General features: G+C 40.6%; 1 protein-coding gene and 1 pseudogene across 1 annotated transcript in view; both read left to right on the forward strand.

The window, feature by feature from the left end:
* The window catches only part of XRCC2 (X-ray repair cross complementing 2), a 51,317-nt gene extending 40,067 nt beyond the window's left edge, over positions 1 to 11,250 (forward strand). Inside the window, exon 3 of the mRNA XM_022577085.2 lies at positions 1 to 11,250. This exon is cut by the window's left edge and continues 19,446 nt beyond it. The gene's annotated coding sequence lies outside the window, so the exon portion shown is untranslated.
* An 83-nt stretch (positions 11,251 to 11,333) lies between these two features.
* On the forward strand, positions 11,334 to 17,055 carry LOC149748335 (large ribosomal subunit protein uL30 pseudogene; annotated as a pseudogene).
* Positions 17,056 to 18,394: the final 1,339 nt, after the last annotated feature.

The following is an 18,394-nucleotide window of genomic DNA, read 5'->3' on the forward strand; positions in this document are numbered from 1 at the left end:
CCAAAACTGGGACCATATTGACTGACAGACTTTTATAACATGCTTGTTTTTCTCACTTAATATTTTGTAATTTTTTCCACATCATTAAATTTTATGTGATTACAGTTTTTAATGCCACATGATATAACATGGATCCATAATTTATTAACCAATTCTCAACTGTTGGATATTTCTTTCTTTGCTTTTTCCTTTTAAAAATTGTTATGGGGCTTCCCTGGTGGCGCAGTGGTTGAGAGTCTGCCTGCCGATGCAGGGGACACGGGTTCGTGCCCCGGTCCGGGAGGATCCCACATGCCGCGGAGCGGCTGGGCCCGTGAGCCATGGCCGCTGAGCCTGCGCGTCCGGAGCCTGTGCTCCGCAATGGGAGAGGCCACAACAGTGAGAGAGGCCTGCGTACCGCAAAAAAAAAAAAAAAAAAAAAATGTTATGTGTTTTGGTGACATTCATATGGATATAATCTTTGTACTACTGGGTAATTATTTTCATAGGATAAATCCTTTATCTAAAGGAAAGGTTATACCAGTTTAAATTCTTAATAACTGTACACGAGGGCACTAGATTCTTTACACACTTACCAACCACAAGTACTATCTCTCGCTTTAATCTTTGTCATGCTGCTCTCTGCAAAAGTGTATCTGATTTTACTTTGCATTTCTTTGGTTATTAGCAAGATCAAATACAATTTTGGATGTTCATGGCCATTACTGTTTCTTTTGTGAATTGTCCACAATACTGGCCTGTCTTTTGTGATGTTTTCATCTCAATTTATCACTTGTCTTTGTTTAGAGTATCACGTGTATTTTTCTACATAATTGGAGTCATTTTGATAAAAAATATAGCAACACTTCATTTATTCACAGTCATTCCTTTTAGAGAATTTTCCAGTCAAATGAATATTAAATCTTTCAAGTCCCAACCTAAATGTCCCTTTCTCCACAAAGTCTTCCATGACTTCCTCTAATTTAGGTCTGGGTCACTCTTTCTTTCCTGTGTTTCGACACGTGCACTAACACTTCATTCAGACTTTCTTGTATTAAATATGTTTGCAAAGATATCTCGCTGTCGTAAGCTTTTAGAAAGCAGGAACGATATCTTATTCCTTTTAGTACAACTCAGGGCCCAATAAGGTATCCTGCACATGATACATATTCAATACTGGGGGTTGAATTGATTTGTTAACTCTATAAATACCAACCCTTTTACATTTTAAAACATTTTTCATAGAAGTAGTTTTGAATTCTATATTTGCACATTTTCTTCAGCAGAGCTTATTAAAAAACAATTTAGGGTTTTTGATAACTGACCCTTATATGAAGATGATTTATAGGACTTTACTATATAAGGCACTGATGCCTTCAGAGGTTTATAGTGCTACAGCCTATAACTAAGTGACCCTAGGTGCTTTTGGATTATGTATTCCTCTCTAAAGGCACCCCTCTGCTGAATTATGACTGTGTCCAGTATTCTCCAGACAAGCAAGACTGTTAGAATTAAATCTAAAATTGGACTTAAATACCCTTTAAATTTATATCTAGGTTGGTTCCCAACTAGGTTCCAGATCACGGAGGTTGCCATTGTATATGAACTCTGTGGTCATTAATATTCACCGGAACATTTTTTTTGTGCCCTACTTCTCTGAGTCTTGTCATTACATAAATCAAATCATGTTACCTCAAACTGTACAGAATGAATACCTGCCCTAACAATGTTCTTTTATAATTCGTACAATGTCATGTGCATTATAAAGATCTGCATACTATTCTAGCATGACGTTGGACCTTTGCCATTGCCTTTTGAGAGCCTCTTCTGAGTGTCAGAACAATTATTCAAAACTCGAAATGTGTCGACACAAGCGACGAGATTACTGGGTGTTCTTCCAATGCCCTTCCGGGCTTGCACCTTTGACTGTTTAATTTATATATTTTATTTATTTTTGGCTGCGTTGGGTCTTCGTTGCGTGCGGGTTTTCTTCTAGTTGTGGCGAGCGGGGCCTGCTCTTCGTTGTGGTGCGCAGGCTTCTCATTGCAGTGGCTTCTCTTGTTGTGGAGCGTGGGCTCTAGGCGCGCGGGCTTCAGTAGTTGTGGCTCTCAGGTTCTAGAGCGCAGGCTCAGTAGCTGTGGCGCATGAGCTTAGTTGCTCCGCGGCATGTGGGATCTTCCTGGGCCGGGGCTCGAACCCGTCCGTGTTCCCTGCATTGGCAGGCGGATTCTTAATCACTGTGCCACCAGGGAAGCCCCCTTTGACTGTTGACTAGGTTTTTTGACATCTCTTAGGAGCAGAGGTTAACTTGTAGATTTTTGTCTGGTTAGAGATACAAATAATTTCTGTCCAGTGGGAAAGATAATCCTAGAGGTTGTAGGTTGTGGCCCTGTGGGACATTAACTAGTTTTGTACCTAACCTAGTAATCTTATCATAACATTCCTTTTTAAATTTATTAATACTTAGCTGCTCCAATTCTCATTAGAACCCAGTCTTTTACCGTTTCCCTCATTAACTAATGAGTTGAATAGAATCATTCACCACGCGTTTATTTTATATGTGAGAGATCGTGTTTTTAGCCTTTTGAAAATTATTCTTTGGCATAATGTTAAGACCCTCACTTTTACTTTAGCTTCCAAGTAGTTTAGGTTGTTTGGTAAACAAAAGAATATACTATTACTGACAGAAACCAGTCAGCTGGTATCCAATCCCAGCCAGCCTTTTTATTTCCTTCTTCTTTCACTGTTGAGTGCTTTTTCTGCTGTAACCTAGGAAAGATGGACTAGAGAGCTGCACCAGGATCGTTCTTTTTGTTAATCCATCTGCCAACAACATTTATTAAGCCCCGTGTGTGAAGAGCATGGCCCTGAAGGACACAGTGAACATGCAGTCAAAGGGGGGATGTTGCTGCATAGTTTCATGTTGCTGTTTTCAACTAGAATCCTGCTCGGCCAAAGCATGAGGGAAAAAAATCCACCAGAATGGTGAGATGAGGCTAATACATTAACATTTTGCCAGATAAACAAAGTTCCATGTAGCATTAGCTAAGTTATCATTCAAAAATGGTCATTTTGTTGTTGGTTTTGTTTTTTTTTTTTTGCAGTACGCGGGCCTCTCACTGTTGTGGCCTCTCCCGTTGTGGAGCACAGGCTCCGGACGCGCAGGCTCAGCGGCCATGGCTCAGGGGCCCAGCCGCTCTGCAGCATGTGGGATCCTCCCGGACCGGGGCACGAACCCGTGTCCCCGGCATTGGCAGGCGGACCCTCAACCACTGCGCCACCAGAGAAGCCCTGTTGTTGGTTTTTTTTTTAACTGAATGGATAGTAACATAGTAAGACTAACACATTTGGACCTTAGACTCAGACCTCTGATATGAGAGAGTCACAAGAAAATGTTTCTTTTAAGAAAAGCACTATGAGAACTATGGCTGACGGAGAATGTTTTACTCCAGACAAATATCAATTCTATCATTTTATTCAGCTTAGATTGAGCTTCAATGCCCAGCTCAAATCCTGTGTGCTCTGTGACGCTTCAGAGATCATGCAAGACAGAGTTAACTTCTGCACACTTGTTTGTATCCCCCATTTGAGACTTATATACTGTCTTGACCATTATTTTTATGTGCATCTAGTTTTTCTCTCAGTCTAGACTATAAATTCCTGGGGAACAAGTTTTGTTTCCTATACTTTTATGTCTTTCACAATGTTGGTTATATAGAGCCGCTCAATAATCAGTAGCTGTTGGTTGGTTCATAGGAGAGGAGATTACTCTTGGCCAATGTTGGTAGAAAAAGTGCTATAGCCTGACTTTTTTTTTTTTTAAGATAACCAAATTCATTGGCAAATGATACATTTATTTCTCTGAATGATCTTGAAGTAATGCATGCAGTCTCCTGTACAGCATTTTTTAACTCTCCACAGCCATTACTGCTGTTTTCTTTATACTGCGCTATGCTTAAAATTGGAGCTGTATTTATTTAGCAGAGAGCTTATGAAACTACTCTTGAATTTGCAATGTAGTATTTAAATTTGACTCATCTAATGAAGAGCAGGATGTGCACAGGGAGAACAAATCTAATTCCATATAATAACATGCATTTTACATTTGGTTGAATGAAACATTTATTAAAGCCACATGCCTTGTTTCTCATGGCAGCTGGTTAGAATCTTAAAAGTCTAATACATTAGAGAATTAGAGTAGACCCTAACAGGATATGTGGATTATTTCCTATTTTAAGGATAGCCTGTCTCCCAGTCATGAAAATTAAGGTTTTGTAAAGAGTATATATCCTCCATAACACATATCTTAGTACTTTGCTCATAGGAGTTTATTAAAAATTCCTTAACTGAGTCATTAGGGTAAGCTGTGAGCTAACACATGGACAGCATAAGGGACCACTTTATCCTTTGTGATCGTGAACCCTCTTCCAAGTCCAAGTACATTTTAGGGTGACTCTATTATAAAAGTCCTAAATAAGGCAAGAATATTATGGCATAAAAGGATAAAACTCTTGGTGTTTTTCAACCAGTGATTCTCAAACGTTATATACAAATTACCAGAGGATTTTGTTAAAATGCAGATTTTGATTCTGTGTGTCTGGGGTGAGGCCTGAGATTCTTTATGTCTAATAAGTTCCCAGGTGATGCTACTGGTGTTGGTCTGGGATTGCACTGTGATAATTATTGCCTTAGAGAATCTGGGACTTTCAGACCCCTCAGTACTGCTGCCCTAGAATCTACCCTCTTCCTGAAACTCTTTTCTTTTTCTCTTCTTCATGTTCTAGCCGATAGGGCCATTATAACTTCCCCCTACCAGTGATCCCTGTTATTTCACCAACACGAAATAGGACTCAGCCCCCTTCCTTTTTTTAAAAAAAATTTATTTATTTATTTAGTTTTGGCTGCGTTGGGTCTTTATTGTGGTGCACGGGCTTCTCGTTGCGGTGGCTTCTGTCGTTGCAGAGCACGGACTCCAGGTGCGTGGGCTTAGTAGTTGTGGCACACAGGTTTAGTTGCTCCGCGGCATGTGGGGTCTTCCCGGACCAGGGCTCGAATCCGTGTCCCCTGCATTGGCAGGCGGATTCTTAACCACTGCGCCACCGGGGAAGCCCAGCCCCCTTCCTTTTCAATAATGAGCTATTTGTGATGGAAAAAATGGAGCAGGATTAGGAAGTGAAGTATCAGATGCTCCCCAGACATGAATTCACTGCATTTGAGATTATTCAAAAAAAACAGTTGGATCTTTTACATCATAGACAAGGATTTACCTATAACCCATAGTAGAATTTAATTGCAGTTACTGGGATGAAACGTCAAGCTGAAATTTTGTCCAACAATATGGCTTTTTTCATATGGAAAATTGGAATCCTTGTAGGATAGTAACCAGAGGACTATTTATCTGCTGGTTTTCATTTGGAAAATAACTCCGACCATACTACAATAACATACAAATGGAAAGGCTCCTTGATGCCCTTTAAAATTCTGGCTCCAAATATAAATCTCAAATATGTTTTAATGTGAGATAGTGAAGAAAAACCAAAAGAGTGAAGGAACAGCACTAAACAGTCTTCAGCTAAATAAATACTTTCTTGCATGGATACAGGTTTAATTTTAAGCCTCCCTATGAGCTACCCCGGTTACCTAAGACCTAGAAAACTTTGTGAGTAGTTTCCACTGTGATCCTTCTTTTGTTTTTACTAAGGAAAGAAATTGAAAGCTAAGGGTGCTCTTGCACTGACATAAGGAAACACCTGAATAAGAACTGGGACTCTCCTCTAGAAAACTCCCCTCACCTGGCCTCGTACTTCTTTGGTTTCCACTGGTACTCTAGAACTACTTGGGGGCATATTGCCGTATTGAACAGAGTACCCAGAAGATATTAGTTAGTAAAATGAAATCCTTCTACTTTGCCATTTCCAAACACAGGACTTGCACCTGGCACAAAATAGGCTTGATACGCATTTGCCACAGGTGGAGACACATCGTATACAAGTTCAAGATCTTTCTACTTGCAGGCCTGTACAGGGCCAGGACTGAGCATGACTGTGCCTGTGGCACTGGTACATGCTGCACTTCCTCCTCTAACCTCTTCCTCTCACCTCCTCCTGCTCATGCAGCCACTCACATCCTTTCCCCCTTCAGATAGCCATCGTCCAAGCTAAAAGTAAGCTAGTTGCGGTGAGCGGGGGCTGCTCTTCGTTGCGGTGCGCGGGCTTCTCATTGCAGTGGCTTCTCTTGTTGCGGAGCACAGGCTCTAGGCGTGCAGGCTTCCGTAGTTGCGGCACGTGGGCTCAGTAGTTGTGGCTCACGGGCTCTAGAGCACAGGCTCAGTAGTTGCGGCACACGGGCTTAGTTGCTCCGCGGCATGTGGGATCTTCCTGGACCAGGGATGGAAACCGCGTCCCCTGCATTGGCAGGCGGATTCTTAACCACTGCGCCACCAGGGAAGTCCTAACAATACCCTCTTTTAATAGTTGGCAGTCTTAGGTTCAGAAATTAAGTTATTTATCCAAGAACAGCAACTAATAAATTGAGTTAAAATCAAATATAAATTCATTTAAATCTAAGCCCTACCAGAAGAACTTGGCAGTCCACTTCTGATGGGATACAAACCCCAGGGCTAGACATTAGCACTTTTGCCCAACATGGTGCCTGTGTTAGCCCTCCGCAAGATGCTGGTCTGAGTTCTGTTACTGAGACAGTTTTCAGGAGCACACACCCAAAGAGGTTACATTCACATTTCTGCTGGTGTCAGTGCAAGGTGGACACTGCTCTCGTGGGTGGCATCTCTCAGACTCACCTCACACCGTTTCTCAAGTAAGGGAGAGGCACATTTCATTTCCCCAGAGGTTTTTGAAGGAATTGATAAATTGAGTTTGTTGGAGAGCCGAGTTTCCCAAGTTCCAGCTTTGAATATTATGTTCACTGTCTCTCCTATTCTGGCCTCCGCAGTTTGAGCAAATGTATTTTTGAAAGGTATTAATCTAATTATCTGTCCATGTATATTGATCTATTTATCCATCTGTTTACTTCCTATACCCCTGTACTGAAAATAATAGTCTCATACACAGAATTATTTGGGTCACATTTAGGTTTTTGCATTTAACTTAGACCAATTTTAAAAGAGACATTTTTTAAAAGTGGCCATGATGTTTAGACTTTCAGAAATTTCCTCATTTAAAGAAACATTGGTGGGACTTCCCTGGTGGTGCAGTGGTTAGGAATCCGCCTGCCAGTGCAGGGGACATGGGTTCGGTCCCTGGTCCAGGAAGATCCCACATGCCGCAGAGCAACTAAGCCCGTGCACCACAACTACTGAGCCTGCACTCTAGAGCCCGCGAGCCACAACTACTGAGCCCGTGTGCCACAACTAGAGAAAGGCTGCGCGCAGCAACAAAGACCCAACACAGCCAAAAATAAATAAATAAAATAAATAAATTTATTTAAAAAAAAGACTCCATGCTCCCAATGCAGGGGACCTGGGTTCGATCCCTGGTCAGGGAAATAGATCCCACCTGCATGCTGCCACTAAGAGTTTGCATGCCACAACTAAGGAGCCCATGTGCCGCAACTAAGGAGCCCTGGAGCCACAACTAAGACCTGGTGCAACCAAATAAACAAATAAATAAATATTTTTTTAAAAATGAAACATTGGTTAATTAATTTTAGGGACTTCCCTCGTGGTCCAGTGGTTACGAATCTGACTTCCAATGCAGGGGATGCGGGTTCAATCCCTGGTCAGGGAACTAAGATCCCACAGGCTGCGGGGCAACTAAGCCTGCATGGTGCAACTACTGAGCCCGCAACTAAGCCCATGCGCTGCAACTAGAGAGAAGCCCACTCGCCACAACTAAGATCCTGCCTGCCGCAACTAAGACCTGACACAGCCAAATAAATATATAAATATTTTTAATTAAAAAAATTAATTTTAAAAAGAGAAGAGTAAAGGGAGATTTGATGCCTGGTCTCAAATGTTTGAAGAACTGTTTAACACAGGAAGGATTAGACAATTTATTTGCTTTCAAAACTGTTATCAATTGCTGACATATTTCAGGTCAAAATGACCTTTTAACATAAGCTGTCCAGCGTCAAACCATTTGCCTGTGTAGGAAATCATAAATTGTCACCAAGCAGAGATGAAAGAACTGTGAATCAAGGATATTTAAGTATGTCTTCATTGATTGAAAGGTTGACCTTACTGACATTAGAGGTCCCTTCTAAATCTTAAGGTACAATTTGAGAAAATGAAAACACTAACTTTAAAAGATACATGCACCCCTATGTTCATAACAGCACTATTTACAATAGTCAAAGATATGGAAACAACCTAAATGTCCATAGACAGATGAATGGATAAAGAAGATGTGGTACATAAATACAATGGAATATTACTCAGCCATAAAAAAGAATGAATAATGCCATTTGCAGCAACATAGATGGACCTGGAGATTATCATACTAAGTGAAGTAAGCCAGACAGAGAAAGACAGATATCATGATATCACTTATATGTGGAATCTTAAAAAAAAAATGATACAAATGAACTTATTTACAAAACAGAAACAGACTCACAGACTTAGAAAACAAACTTATGATTACCAAAGGAGAAAGGTGGGGAAGAGGGATAAATTAGGAGTTTGGGATTAACATATATACACTACAATATATAAAATAGATAATCAACAAGGACTTACTGTATAGCACAGGGAACTGTATTCAATATAGTGTAATAACCTAAATGAGTAAAGAACCTGAAAAAGAATAGATGTATGTATATATATATATATATATAACTGAATCACTTTGCTGCACACCTGAAACTAACACAACATTGTAAATCAACTATACTCCAATATAAAATAAGAATTAAAGAGAGGAATAAAGGAGGGAAGGAGGAGGGAAGAAAATAGTGATTTAATTGCCAAACACTTGGTGAACAACTGGTTTAAAAGAATAAAAGTTATGTCATTACATTAAAATACCTCTTTATATGAAAAATATTCAGCTATATATAGAGGGATGAAAAAGTCAAAAAATTTAAATACCAAGTAAGAAACATAACAAACACCATTGTGTTGTAAAAATAATAATAATAATAAAAGATACAATTTTATCCCAAATAGAACATGAGATTTAAAAATAAATCTAGGGGAGGGGCTTCCCTGGTGGCACAGTGGTTGAGAGTCCGCCTGCCAATGCAGGGGACACGGGTTTGTGCCCCGGTCCGGGAAGATCCCACATGCCGTGGAGCAGCTGGGCCCGTGAGCCATGGCCGCTGAGCCTGCACGTCCGGAGCCTGTGCTCTGCAACAGGAGAGGCCACAACAGTGAGAGGCCTGCGTACCGCAAAAAATAAAAAATAAATAAATCTAAGGGAGTTCCCTGGTGGTCCAGTGATTAGAACTCAGTGCTTTCACTGCCAGGGCCCATGTTCAAACCCTGGTCAGGGAACTAAGATCCCCACAAGCCTTGCAGCATGGCCAAAAAATAAATAAATAAAAGATTAAAAAAATAAAAATAAATCTAATCCATGGAGATGATTTCTGGAATAATGATATGAGGAGCCTTTCCTAGTGAAACCACTCTAACAGGTAAAAATTACTTTTAAGAAACCAACTATTTTAAAGTCTCCGGAAATGTGTTAAGGGCATACAGCAAATGAAGAAGCATTGATCCAAGAAAATCTAAATCTTTCTAAGAGAGCAGGGAGAGTCTTTAGCACTTGAGTTCCACCTACTTCCTTCCCCCTCCTCCCTGGCCCAGCTCAGTGTGATGAAGCTCTACTCTGGGCAGATCCAGACAAAAACATAAGGCTTTCTCTCCCACCTCCCAGCTATCAGCTACGGTATCTTTCTGTGAAGGACAAGGCACCAGCATTTCTCATTTTCTCCCAAATACACGTTGAAGAAGCTTAATTCTTGGCAAAAGTGGCTGAGAGACCTGGGTCTTTCTTCTCTACCTAGTACCCACTCATAGGGTGAAAACTCTACCCCCAGGCACAATAGACCAAGAACACTGGGGCTCCAACAATCCTCACCCCCCAGCTCCAATAAAGTGCAGATGATTTATGCCAGGAGAGGAAAGCCAGGAAGACCAGAGACTATTGCCCCACCCAGTACCCTGCCTATAGATCATGCCTGCCACTCCAAGAGAAGCTGGCACTGTCACTCTGAGAAAAGCTCCAGAGTAGTGGTACAGAGGCAAGCTACAAGAATAGAGAGCTCCAAGGAGTTCCCTGGCGGTCCAGTGCTTAGGACTCCACGCTTTCGCTGCCAAGGGTGCGGGTCAATCCCTGGTCAGGGAGCTAGTTCCCACAAGCCACATGGCATGGCCAAAAGTTAAAAAAAAAAAAAAAGAATGGAGAGCTCCAAAGGGATCTGACCTTATTTGGAATAGAATGTGAGGAAGTTCAAGCCTAAGAGTGCTCCCCAAAATAAAGGAAAGTTTGGTGGTAAGCACTGAAGAGGAGGCTGGCAGATTCAGTAGAGCAAAAAGTTAAATTATAAACCAGCTGCAAGTTTACCAAAAAGAACCAAAGAATGAGACTGCTAAGAAGAGCCTACTGGGATAAGAGCAAAACCCAAAGACTGGCCTTAAAGACTACTTCTGCAGTGACCTGAATTTAGTTGAATCGGAATGTGGCAAAATGTATGCTCCAGGGCATTGCTAAAGACAGTAGAGCAATTTGCCTGCAATTATTGAAGACTAACAGCTGGGTGTGATACCAAAAGTGACAGACAACTTAAAAAAGATCAGAAAAAGAGAGGTGACTATGTATGCCTAAGGCTGTACCCCCTGATGAGCAACTTCAGAGGGTGCACATAGCCAAGGAAAATAGATTTTAGTAAAATAGCCCTGCCAAGTTATTGAGAAAAATAAGCAAAACACAACAGCCCTTTCGGGGTGAGGGAGGGGCGATTAACACTGGAGTTACTACAGTATATTATCTAAAATGTCAAAATTTTTAAAAATTACCAGTTATGCAAAGAAACAGGAAAGTGTGACCATACACATGGAAAAAAAAAATCAGGCAACAGAAATTGCCTATGAGAGGGGCCAAATATTGGATTTAGCAGGCAAAAATCAAATCAACTATTTGAAGAAAAGTATGATCACACTGTCATATAGAATATCAATAAGGAAATGGAAATCATAAAAAAAAAACCCAAACACTTCCACCAGACATTTAAATAATTAATACCATTCCTCACACTCTTCCAAAAAACAGAAGAGAGGGGGACACTTCCATACTCATTTTATGAGGCCAGCTTTACCCTCATATACAAAAACTAGGCAAGGACACTGCAGGAAAATGAAATTACAGGCAAATATTCATGATGAACATAGATGAAAAATCCTCAACAAAAATTAGAAAACTGAATTCAACAATGCATTAAAAGGATCATACACCATGATCCAGTGGGATTTATTCCAGGGGTGCAAGGATGGTTCAACATCCTCAAGTCAATCAATGTGATACACCACATTAATAAAATGGAGGATAGGGACTTCCCTGGCAGTCCAGCGGTTGAGACTTTGCCTTCCAATGCAGGGGGTGTGGGTTCGATCCCTGGTCAAGGAGCTACGATCCCACATGTCTCGTGGCCAAAAACCAAAACATAAAGCAAAAGCAATATTGTAACAAATTGAATAAAGAGTTTAAAAATGGTCCACATCAAAACAAATCTTTAAAAATAAATAAATAAATAAAATGGGATAAAAATCATATGATCATCTCAACAGATGCAGAAAAACCATTTGGCAAAATTCAATATCCAATTCATGATAAAAACTCTCAACAGGGATTTCCATGGTGGCACAGTGGTTAAGAATCCGCCTGCTAATGCAGGGGACACGGGCTCAAGCCCTGGTCCGGAAAGGTCCCACATGCTGCAGAGCAACTAAGCCTGTGTGCCACAACTACTGAGCCTGTGCTCTAGAGCCCGCGCACCACAACTACTGAAGCCCACGCGCCTAAAGCCTGTGCTCCACAACAAAAGAAGCCACTGCAATGAGAAGCCTGCACACCGCAACAAAGAGTAGCCCCCGCTCGCCGCAGCTAGAGAAAGCCCACGTGCAGCAACGAAGACCCAGTGCAGCCAAAAATAAATAAATTAATTTAAAAAAAAACTCAACAAAGTGGGTATAGAGGGACCATTACTCAGTGTAATAAAGAACATATATGACAAGCCCACAGCTAACATCAAATTGAATGGTGAAAAGCTTTCAGGAACAAGAAGATACCCACTCTTGGCACTTTTATTTGACATAGTGCTAGAAGTCCTAGCCAGAGCAACTGGTCAAGAAAAGGAAATAAAAAGCAATCCGTATCAAAAAGGAAGAAGTAAAACTGTCACTATTTGCAAATGACATGATATTATATATAGAAAACCCTAAAGATTCCACCAAAAAAACCTGTTAGAACTAATAAATTCAGTAAAGTTGCAGGATACAAAATCAAGATACAAAAATCTTCTATACACTGACAACAAACTATCAGAAAGAGAAAGTAAGAAAATAATCCCATTTAAAATTGCATCAGGGCTTCCCTGGTGGCACAGTGGTTGAGAATCTGCCTGCCAATGCAGGGGATACGGGTTTAAGCCCTGGTCTGGGAAGATCCCACATGCCGCAGAGCAACTAGGCCCGTGAGCCACAACTACTGAGCCTGCACGTCTGGAGCCTGTGCTCCGCAGCAAGAGAGGCTGCGATAGTGAGAGTCCCGCACACCGCAATGAAGAGTGGCCCCCGCTTGCCGCAACTAGAGAAAGCCCTCGCACAGAAACGAAGACCCAACACAGCCAAAAATAAATTAATTAATTTTAAAAAATAAAATAAAATTGCATCAAAAAGAATAAAATATCTAGGCATAAATTTAACCAAGGAGGTGAAAGACCTGTACACCAAAAACATACTACACAAAGCAATCTACAGATTCAATGCAATCCCAATTAAAATTCCAATGGCATTTTTCACAGAAATAGAACAATCCTTAAAATTGTATGGAACCACAAAAGACCCCAAATAGCCAAAGCAATCATGAGAAAGAAGAACAACACTGGAGGCATCATGCTCTCTGATTTGAAACTATATTACAAATCTATAGTAATCAAAACAGTATGGTTAGCATAAAAACAGACACATAGAACAAGGGAACAGAATAGAGAGCCCAGAAATAAGCCCACACATATATGGTCAATCAACTTACAACAAAGAAGTCAAGAATGTACAATCGGTAAGGGACAGTCTCTTCAATAAATGGTGTTGGGAAAACTGACCAGCTACATGCAAAAGAATGAAACTGGACCAGTATCTTATACCATATACAAAAATTACCATACACAAAAATTAACTCAAAATAGATTAAGGATCTGAATGTAAGACCTGAGACCATAGAATTCCTAGAAGAAAGCATAAGCAGTCAGCTCCTTGACATCAGTCTTGGTGATGATTTTTTTAATCTGACACCAAAAGCAAAGGCAATAAAAGCAAAAATAAACAAGTGGGACTACCTCAAACTAAAGAGCTTCTGCACAGGAAAGGAAACCTTCAACAAAATGAAAAGGCAGGCTGCTGAATGGGAGAAAATATTTGCAAGTCATATATCTGATAAGATGTTAATATCCAAAATGTATAAAGAATTCGTACAACTCAATAGCAAAAAACAAACAAAAGCTCCAAACAATCTGATTAAAAAATGGACAGAAGATCTAAGTAGACATTTTTCCAAAGATGGCCATACAGGTGGCCAACAGGTACATGAAAATGTGCTCAACATCCAACATCACTAATCATCAGGGAAATGCAAATCAAAACTAAAATAAAATATCACCTCACACCTGTTAGAATGGCTATCATCAAAAAGACAAGAAATAACAGGTACTGGGGTAATCCTTATACACTGTTGGTGGGAACGTAAATTGGTGCAGCCACTATGGAAAACAGTATGGAAGTTCCTCTAAAAACTGAAACTAGAACTACCATATGACCCAGCAATTCCACTTTTAGTATTTATCGAAAGAAACTGAAAACACTAACTCAAAAAGATACATGCACCCTCATGTTCATTGCAGCATTATTTATAATAGCCAAGATATGGAAACATCTAAGTTCCCACTGATGGATGAATGGATAAAGAGCATGTGATGTAAATATTATTCAGTCATAAAAAAATAATGAAATCTTGCTATTTGTGACAACACGGATGGAGTCTGAGGGCATTAAGCTAAATGAAGTAAGTCAAACAGAGAAAGACAAATGTTTTATGATCTCACTTATATGTGGAATCTAAACAAAACACACACACACAAACAAGCTCAAAGAAACAGAGGACAGATGGGTGGTTGCCAGAAATGGAAATGGGGGCCGGACAGAACAGGTAATGGGGGTTGAAAGGCATAGACCCAGGTACCAAATAAATAAGTCACAGGAGGCAATGTGCTGTGTGGGGACTGTAGTTGATAATACTGCATTAGAGATTGGAAAATCGCTAAGAGAGTAAAGCTCAAATTCTCATCACAGAAAAATTTTTTTTAGCTGTTTATGTTGACAGATATTAACGAGACTTACTGTGGTGATCATCTCACAGTATATACAAATATCAAACCGTTATGTTGTATACCTGAAACTAATGTCATATGTCACTTATACCTCAATAAAAACAAAAGTATAACTATCCAAACATGACAGAAATTTACTTATCATTCATTTAAGTCCAAAATTGGGGTTGTTAAAGGAAAAAGAAGAAAAACTGAGAAGCTTCGAGGTAATGAAAAGGAAACCAATCAAAAGGGAGACCAGAGGGACTTCCCCAGCGGTCCAATGGTTAGGACTCTGCGCTTCCACTGCCAAGGGCCCAGGTTCGATCCCTGGTTGGGGAACTAAGATCCCACAAACTGTGCGGTGCGGCCAAAAAAAAAGAAAAGGCCTTCCAACTGCAGTTTGTACAACGAACAGCCCTGTCACGACTACTTGACTTCCTGAGGCCCAGCTGTTCCATGTTTCCTTGGTTCTGAGGCACACATAACCTTACCCAAAAAATCTTCCTAACCACATGAGGCCTACCCAAATATCTACAGAAATACAACATAATAGCTTATTCAGTCTCCGCCCAAGAAACCATTACCCTGTGTAAAAACATTGCCTGTCAACAGTTTACTTTGATGTAGAGCAAAGAACAGGACACTGGTTTGATTCTTCACAAATCTTAGCTTGGCCACCAAGCAATATTACCTTCCAACTCCACCATCCTGAGAAATTTCTTACTTTCCCACCATGTCAAACCTTTGGAATTAATACTGCAAATCAACAAACGAATTTTTAGAATTAGACATATAGAACAATGAGATATAATTGAGAAGCCAGTACTTCACCTTTTTGGTCAAATGAATTCTGACAGGGTGCCAAGATAATTCAATGGAGAAAGAATCGTCTTTCAACATATGGTGCTAGGACAACTGGACTGCTACCGGCAAGAGAATGAAAGTAGACTCCTTCCTCACACCATATACAGAAATTAACTTTAAGGATCATAAACCTAATTGTAAGAGTTAAAACCATAAGACTCAAAAGAAAACAAACCTGAAAATACCTTCATGACCTTGGATTAGGCAATAATTTTTAGATATGACACCAAAAGCACAAGTAACAAAAGAAAAACATAAATTGGACTTCATCAAAATTAAGACTTTTTATGCTTTAACAGACACCATCAAGAAAACGTAAGGACAACCCACCAAATGGGAGAAATATTTGCAAATCCTGTATCTGAAGGACCTGTATCCAGACTGTATAAAAAATTCTTATAACTCAATAATTTAAAAAACATGAATAACCCAATTTAAAAATGGGCAGCTCTTTCCCAGCTGGAACCATGGAGGGTGCAGAAGAGAAGAAGAAGAAGGTTCCTGCTGTGCCAGAAACCCTTAAGGAAAAGCAAAAGAATTTTGCAGAGCTTAAGATCAAGTGCCTGAGAAAGAAGTTTGCCCAAAAGATGCTTCGAAAGGCAAGGAGGAAGCTTATCTATGAAGAAGCTAATCACTATTACAAGGAATACAGGCGGATGTACAGAACAGAAATTCAAATGGCTAGGATGGCAAGAAAAGCCGGCAACTTCTATGTACCTGCAGAACCCAAGTTGGCATTTGTCATCAGGATCAGAGGTGTCAACGGTGTGAGCCCAAAGGTTCGAAAAGTGTTGCAGCTTCTTAGCCTCCATCAGATCTTCAGTGGCACCTTTGTGAAGCTCAATGGCATCGTTATGAATTCTCAGAATGTTAATGAACATGCTGAGAATTGTGGAGCCGTACATTGCGGGGGGGCACCCAAACCTGAAGTCAGTAAGTGAACTGACCTACAAGCATGGTTATGGCAAACTCAACAGAAGCGAAGTGCCCTGATAGATGACACCTTGGTGGCTCCATCTCTTGGCAAGTATGGCACCATCTGCAGGAAAGATCTGATTCATGAGATCTATACCATTGGAAAACATTTCAAAGAAGCAGACAACTTGCTGTGGTCCTTTAAATTGTCTTCTCCACGAAGCAGAATGAAGAAAAAGACCGCCCATTTGGTAGAAGGTGGAGATGCTGGCAACAGGGAAGACCAGATCAACAGGCTTATTAGAAGGATGAACTAAGGTATCTGCCATGATTATTTTTGTAATCTGGTCAGTTAATAAACAGTGACTGCTTTCAAATTGGAAAATAAAAATAAAAATAAATTAAAATGGGCAAAGGATCTGAATAGACCTTTCTCCAAAAAATAGCTAATAACCTCATGAAAACGTGCTCAGTGTCATTATCCGTCAGGGAAACGCCAGTCAAACCGCAGTGAGATGGCACTTCACATCCCGTCAAAAAGTAGATAATCACAGGGGCTTCCCTGGTGGCGCAGTGGTTGAGAGTCCGCCTGCCGATGCAGGGGACGCGGGTTCGTGCCCCGGTCCAGGAAGATCCCACATGCCGTGGAGCGGCTGGGCCCGTGAGCCATGGCCGCTGAGCCTGCGCGTCCGGAGCCTGTGCTCCGCAACGGGAGAGGCCACAGCAGTGCGAGGCCCGCGTACCGCAAAAAAAAAAAAAAAAAAAGTAGATAATCACAAGTGTAGTGGAGAAAATGGAACCCACCTACATTGCAGGTGGCAATGTAGAATGTTGCGTCTGCTGTGGAAACACTCTGGCAGTTCTTCAAAAGGTTAAATGTAGAGTTACCATAGGATGCAGCAATTCTAATCCTAAGAATATACCTGAGAGAAATAAAAACATACGTCCACACAAAAACCTGTACACAGATGTTTATGGCAGCATTATTCATAATAGCCAAAAAATGGAAACAACCCAAATGTCCATCAGCTGATGAATGGATAAATAAAATGTGGTATATCCACGTAATGTAATATTAATTGACAATGAAAAGGAATGAACTTTTCCTACATAGCACTGATACATACTATAAACTGGAGGAACCTTGAAAACATTATGTTAAGTGAAAAGAGCCAGTCACAAAAGGCCACATATTGTATAATTTCATTTACATAAAATATCCAGAATGGGCAAATCTAGAAAGATAGGAAAGAGACTAGTGATTGACCGGGGAATTCCCTGGCGGTCCAGTGGTTAGGACTCCGTGCTTTCACTGCCAGGGCCCGGGTTTCATCCCTGGTTGGGGAACTAAGATCCCGCAAACCACGCGGCGTGACCAAACAACAACAACAAAAAAGATTAGTGATTGACTAGGGGTGGGAGGTGGGGGGAAAATGGAAAGTGACTACTAGTGGGTGTGAAATTTCCCTTTGGGGTTGATGAAAATGAAAAATTGATTGTGATGATGGTTGCACAACCCTGTGAATACACTAAAGCCCATTGAATTGTATACTTTAAATGAGTGAATGATATTTCTATAAAGCTGTTAAAAAAGAAAATAAAAGTACACCACATGAGAATGTTTAAACAGTGGAAAGATATTACTTAATTTTTAAACGGTATTCCGCTTTACTCAAATGTGAAGAATGAGTGTTTTGCCAGGATTTCCGTTTTTTGATGTTGAAGTTGGCTTTTCTAGGATGGAGTCAGATCCTCTTTGTGTTCATCTGAGAGCACTCAGGGCTTGGTCCCAAGTTCTCTGCTTTGTTACTTTAGTGTGATTCTTTTTTTTTTTTTTTTTAACATCTTTATTGCAGTATAATTGCTTTACAATGGTGTGTTAGTTTCTGTTTTATAACAAAGTGAATCAGTTATACATATACATATGTTCCCATATCTCTTCCCTCTTGCGTCTCCCTCCCTCCCACCCTCCCTATCCCGCCCCTCCAGGCGGTCACAAAGCACCGAGCTGATCTCCCTGTGCTATGCAGCTGCTTCCCACTAGCTATCTATTTTACGTTTGGTAGTGTATATATGTCCATGCCTCTCTCTCGCTTTG

Source organism: Delphinapterus leucas, chromosome 9 (assembly GCF_059928025.1).
Source record: "Delphinapterus leucas isolate spDelLeu-1000000601 "Yukka" chromosome 9, BTC_Dleu_Yukka2, whole genome shotgun sequence".
In the NCBI taxonomy this organism is placed as follows: domain Eukaryota; kingdom Metazoa; phylum Chordata; class Mammalia; order Artiodactyla; family Monodontidae; genus Delphinapterus; species Delphinapterus leucas.